The sequence below is a fragment of the Myotis myotis genome, unplaced genomic scaffold, assembly GCF_014108235.1.
Source record: "Myotis myotis isolate mMyoMyo1 unplaced genomic scaffold, mMyoMyo1.p scaffold_m19_p_2, whole genome shotgun sequence".
Classification (NCBI taxonomy): domain Eukaryota; kingdom Metazoa; phylum Chordata; class Mammalia; order Chiroptera; family Vespertilionidae; genus Myotis; species Myotis myotis.
In genome coordinates, this window is record NW_023416324.1 from 186,026,923 (window position 1) to 186,033,290 (window position 6,368).

The window sequence follows — 6,368 nt, forward strand, 5'->3', positions numbered from 1 at the left end:
GATAGAGCGTTGGCCTGCGGACTGAAGGGTCCCAGGTTCGATTCCGGTCAAGGACATGTACCTTGGTTGCGGGCACATCCCCAGTGGGGGGTGTGCGGGAGGCAGCTGATCGATGTTTCTCTCTCATCGATGTTTCTAACTCTCTATCCCTCTTCCTTCCTCTCTGTAAAAAATCAATAAAATATATTTTTTAAAAAGTCCTTATTTTTAGCTTAAACTGGAGATCACATTTTCTAAAAATATAATAGTAATAAAGTATGTAAGTACCAAAAGGAAAAATAAGAAAATTAATTAGAAAACCACACCATTAAATTATCTTAGAAAGTAAGAGCAGCTGTTTTCATTCAGCTACCTAGAACACCAAAATACAGAGCATTTTGTCCAACTTTGTCCTTTACTGAAAATGTATGAATGATAAAGTGATCAAAACTATCATGTCCTCTCATATTCATTCAATACAAACTATAAAATCATCAATTATGTTATCAACACTATACTGCCCCATTAAAAATGGCTAGAAGCCTATGTCTCCATCATACCAACTGTTTTCTTTAATTTGCTTGTTTCTTACATAAATAAAAATTTTTCTTTATGAAATTATCCTCAATGAGAATATTCTTGGACACCAAGATCCAAGGGAGACATTAGAGCAGGGTGTTAGGGCACTGGGTTGGAATCCTGGCTCCACTACTTACTACTTCAGTTAACCTTGGGAAAGTTATTTAACCTTTTTGTCAAGTACCTCTGTTTAGTAACTAATATTCTATTTCCTGCCAGTAAAATGATATTAAAAATAATAATCATTTCATAATAGCCATGTGAATTGAATGCATTGTTATATGCAAAATACTTGGAAAAGGGCCTAACACATAGGAAGTCTCAATAAATATTAGCTTTTATACCAAAAAATAATTAATCCATTGTTTGTAAACCTGTTTGAAACCAACACAATCTTATCCTTCCTGTTACACAGCAATGGAATTCAAGACATTTTATAATCTGGTAGCAGATGAACAAGAATTTGAAAGGAAAGCCAACAGTATCTCTTCTCTAACTACAGGATAAGGTATTTCTAGTCACTACCCTCTTTTTGCCATTAAGATTTAACTAGATGCAATTCCTTTTTAATTTCACTGATAATATTTTTGCAGAAATTAGCTTGGCCACTGGAGGGCTCTCACAGCCTCTCATTAATGCTATGTAAAAATGATTTGCTAAGGTTGTAAGAATGAGCCTTACAAAATACCGATAGCACAACTGATACACTCCTTTTCAAAAGTAATCAGCAACACATAGCAAAATAATTTAAACTATGTATATTCTTTGATCCAGCTTCTAAAAGTCTAAGAAAATTTATTATTAAAGTGTTCATTTTTCAATTTACATTTCAATTAAGTGTTCAAATAAAAAGTAGCTTTTATAAAATATTAATTTCAAAATACAAATTGCTAAATTTTATTTCAAAACACCTGTACAATTGGAGACTGGTTTTAAAATATATGTAAATATATTTGGAAAATATACACAGGAATGTTAATAAGCAGTTCCTTTGGGTAATGAGATTGAGGATTTTTTTTCTTTTGTTCTTTAGGCATTTTCCAGTTTTCCATAATGAACACGAGTTCATTTTATAATTTAAAATTTTTTAATTTTTTTTTTATTTAAAATATTTTCCATACTTTAAAATATTTATTATTATAAGGGTCTATAAAGAGTACTCATGCCCTAGTTCAATGGTCGGCGAACTGCAGCTGGCAAGCCACATGCAGCTCTTTGGCCCCTTGAGTGTGGCTCTTCCACAAAATACCACGTGTGGGCGCGCATGTACAGTGCGATTGAAACTTCGTGGCCCATGCACAGAAGTCAGTATTTTGTGGAAGAGCCACACTCAAGGGGCCAAAGAGCTGCATGTGTCTCGCAAGCCGCAGTTTGCCAACCACTGCGGTTTGGCTCAGTGGATAAAGCATCAGCCTGCAGACTGAAGGGTCCCGGATTCAATTCTCATCAAGGGCACATGCCCAGATTGCGGGCTCAATCCCCAGTAAAGGGCATGCAAGAAGCGGCCGATCAATAATTCTCTCTCATCATTGATGTTTCTCTCTCTCCCTCTCCCTTCCTCTCTGAAATCAATAAAAAAAAAAAAAAAAATTTAAAGCTGAAAATAACAGAACAATTGATTTTTTTTTAAAAGAGTACTCATGTCCCTGTACACAGTAGGGCCATTCTGATTGTTATGTCACCATCTCATTGGCAGTCCTCTTCACCTTCAACATAGTTCAACCCCTTTAGGATCCCAGATCATACAGGCCTTTTATGACACAACTCCCACAGCAACCCCTCCCCTCCGTTGTGCAGCCCACTACCCTAAAGCAATGTCCACAGCCGCCATGATGAACTTCTCGGTAGTTCCTCATAGAAAAATGCCACTCTTTCTCATTCCCTATGCTTTCCACCTGCCCTATATCCTCAGGAAATGACTGTCTCCACCCAGCTACTTTCCAATCACCCAAAATTAATTAGCCCAAGAACTTCCTATGACAGGCTTTTCCTGTGTCTTCCTATGAAGTTCTGAAGGGTTCCCACGGTGCCTTAAGCATGCTTTCCTCAAAACATAAATTACCCAAATTGTACTGTTTAGTTTCTCATTTAACCGGGTGAATTATTTTCTCGGAAAGTATTATCTTGCATTCATTACTTAGCCTCCAACTTATCCTCGTGCAGTTCCTTCTGCCTATAATGCTTCCCAATAATTTCCCCTCCCCACAGCTCACATCTCTCAGAGTTCTGTTTTGGTGTCATTTAGAACAGGAGCACAGCTCACCCTTCAAGTTGAGCTAGATGGACTCTTCATATTCCCCTAGCCGTCTGTGAAAAGAAAAAAAAAAACTTAGCCACGCTGCTTGAAATAATCTGTTCAGGTGTCTGGGAGTTTTTCAAAGACAGAAACTTGTGCTTGACATTCTGGTAAGTCCAGTTTCTAGCTGAGTGTCAGTGTCAGGCCAGGGCAAATAGTAATCATTGTCATTGGAGCTAAACACCTTCCCGTAAAGCTTGCCAAACTGAAGTTCTAGCTTTAAGGTCGAAAACTCTGGATCTGGTCTGGTGCAGAGCCGCTGGTTCCGGGAATCAGGGTGCAGCTGGAAAGGGAGCCGCCCCTCCCGGTCATGCCACACTTGTTCGTGCCACAGGGAGCCTGGCGCGAAGCCATTCCTAGACGGCCTGCTTCTGGGTGGGGTAGCGGCAGAGCAGCTTCCTCACTGCCAACTATTGACACTGCCAACTACTGAAAGTCAGTCCTCGACACAAATGTCAAAAGAATTTTTTTAATTAAAAAAAAAAGAGTAAGATAATAATAATAAAGGATAAAAGAAAACAGTACGAGAAAAGGAGAAAGAACAAAATTGACAAAACTTTAGTTAGAATGACTAACACACAAGACTCAAATAAAAAAATAAAAATGGGTAATTTCTACCAATTGTACAGAAACAAAAAGAACTTTAAGAGAATACTATAAACAAGGATATGCTATCAAACTAGATAACTTGGATGAACAAATTCTTAGAAACACAGAATCTATCAGAAGCAACTTAGGAAGACAATCTGGATAACCCTACCACTAGTAAGGAGAGTACATCAATAAGCAAAAACCTCCCAGCAAAGAAAAGCCTAGGACCAGATGGCCTCACTAATTAGTTCTACCAAACAAAGAATAATTAACACCACTTTTTCTCAAACTCTTCCAATAATCAAAGCAAAGAGAATACTTTCTAACTAATTCTACGAGGCCAGGAGTATTCCAATATCAAGACCAAAGACACTACAAACAGAAAAACTTGACAAAACTACAGACTAATATCCCTTATGACTATTGATGCAAAAAAAAACTCAACAAAAACCTAGCAAACCGAATTCAACAGCATATTATACGATATATAAATATTATATGTCAAATGTATTTCAATTAAATAAATAATAGCATTTGACAAAATTCAATACTCTTTAATGATAAAAATACTTCTTCAATGTGATAAATAGGCCATAAAGCTTGCCAAACTGAAGTTCTAGCTTTAAGGTCGAAAACTCTGGATCTGGTCTGGTGCAGAGCCGCTGGTCCCGGGAATCAGGGTGCAGCTGGAAAGGGAGCCGCCCCTCCCGGTCATGCCACACTTGTTCGTGCCACAGGAAGCCTGGCGTGAAGCCATTCCTAGACGGCCTGCTTCTGGGTGGGGGTATGAAACCAAGCTATGAATATGAGAGGTCTATTTATTTATGTCTTCTTTAATTTCTTTCAGCAGTGTTTTGTAGTTTTTAGTGTACAAATCTTTCTCCACCTTGGTCAATTTTATTTAAAACATATAGCTGATGTCAGACTCAGTGGTGAAAAGCCGAAAGCTTTCCTTCTAAGAGCAGGAAAAAAAAAAAAAAAAAAAAGCAGACATTCTATTACCACTTCTATTCAACATACTATTAGAGGTTCTAGCTAGAGCAATTAGGCAAAAAAGAAATTAAAAGCATCCAAATTGAAAAGGAAGAAAATTATCTGTTTGCAGATGATGTGATCTTATATGTAGAAAACCTTAAAGATTTCACACACACCAAAAAGAAACTGTCAGAGCTAATGAATGAATTCAGCAAAGTTCCAGGACACAAAATCAACACGTAAAAATCAATTGCATTTGCTACTTACTAGCAATGAACAATCTAAAATGGAAATTAACAAAACAATCCCAGCCCAGCCTGTGTGGCTCAGTGGTTGAGCATTGACCTATGAACCAGGAAGTCACAGTTCGATTCCTGGTCAGGGCACATGCCCAGGTTTTGGGGCTTGAGCCCCAGAGGGCATGCAGAAGCAGCTGAACAATGATTCTCTCTCATCATTTTTGTTTCTATCTCGCTCCCTCTCCCTTCCTTTCACTAAAATAAATAAACACATATTGGTTTAAAAAACAACTCCATTCACAATACATCAAACAAAAAAATACTTAAGAATAAATTCAACCAAGGTGGAGAAAGATTTGCAGACTAAAAACTACAAAATACTGCTGAAAGAAATTAAAGAAGACATAAAGAAATAGACCTCTCGTGCTCATAGGTTGGAACACAATATTAAGATGACAATTCTAGCCCTGGCTGGTGTGGTTCATTGGTCGAAGCATCATCCTGTGCACCCTAAGAGGTCATGGGTTTGATTCCACGTCGGGGGCACACATCCAGATTATGGGTTGAATCCCCGGTCAGGTAAGTGGGGGAGGCAGCCAATCCATGTTTCTCTCTCCCCGTCTCTCTCTTCCTGTCTAAAATCAATAAAAGCATATCTTTGGGTGAGGATTAAAAAAACAAAAGACAATTCTATATAGAGTGATCCACAGATTCAAGGCAATCCCTATCAGAATCCCAATGGTGTTTTTTGTAAAAGTAGAAAAACCCACAGTAAAATTTATATGGACTCTCAAGGGACCCCCAAATAGCCAAAACAATCATTAAAAAGAACAAATTTGGAAGACTCACATTTCATTTCCAAACTTATTACAAAGCTACTATAGTCAAAATAGTGTGGTACTGGCATAAGGACAGCAGACAGCCCAGGAAAAAAGTCAGACACAAAATGAAAAATATTTTATGATTCCACTTGTATAAGGCATCTAGAATAGGCAAATTCAGGGGCAGAAAATAGAATTGGGCTATTAAAAGCTGGGGCGTAAAGATGAATACGGAGTTATTTCAGATAATGAAAAAGTTCTGGAAATTGTGGTGATAGTTACATAGCATTGTGGATGTACTTACTGCCACTGAATTATACACTTTGTTTATTTTGTCACAGAAAAAAAAAAGGGGGAATGTCTGGTAATCAGACTTTAAGATGGCCAGCAATGATCTCTAACTCCTGGACTTCATGCCCTTGTGGAAGTCCCTCCAATTGAGTATAGGCTGGACTTAAATGACTCACTTCTAACAAATGGGAAGAGTCTGTGACTTAAGGGTCTATGTCATCAAAGGTTGTGACATCACTTTCCCTCCTTTGTAACACTCATTCGGGGGAAGCCATCACCATGTTATGAAGAGCTCCGTGGACAGGTCCACACAGTGAGGAACTAAGCGCCTGTCAATAGCCCTGGGAGTGTGAGCTTAGAAGCAGATCTCCAGCTGTCCAGCACACAGGTGACTTCAGCCCAGGTAACATCATAACTGCACTCTTCTAAGAGCTCCTGAGCCATCACACTAACCTGCCCCTCGGATAACATGTGAGAGACACTTGTTGTGTCAAGCTGCTAAATTCTGTTATACAGGAATAGGTAACTAATACCAGAAGTAGGGGTAGAGGATATGGGGAAATCATTAAAGCAGGAGTCCAAGCATCAAGAAAGAGG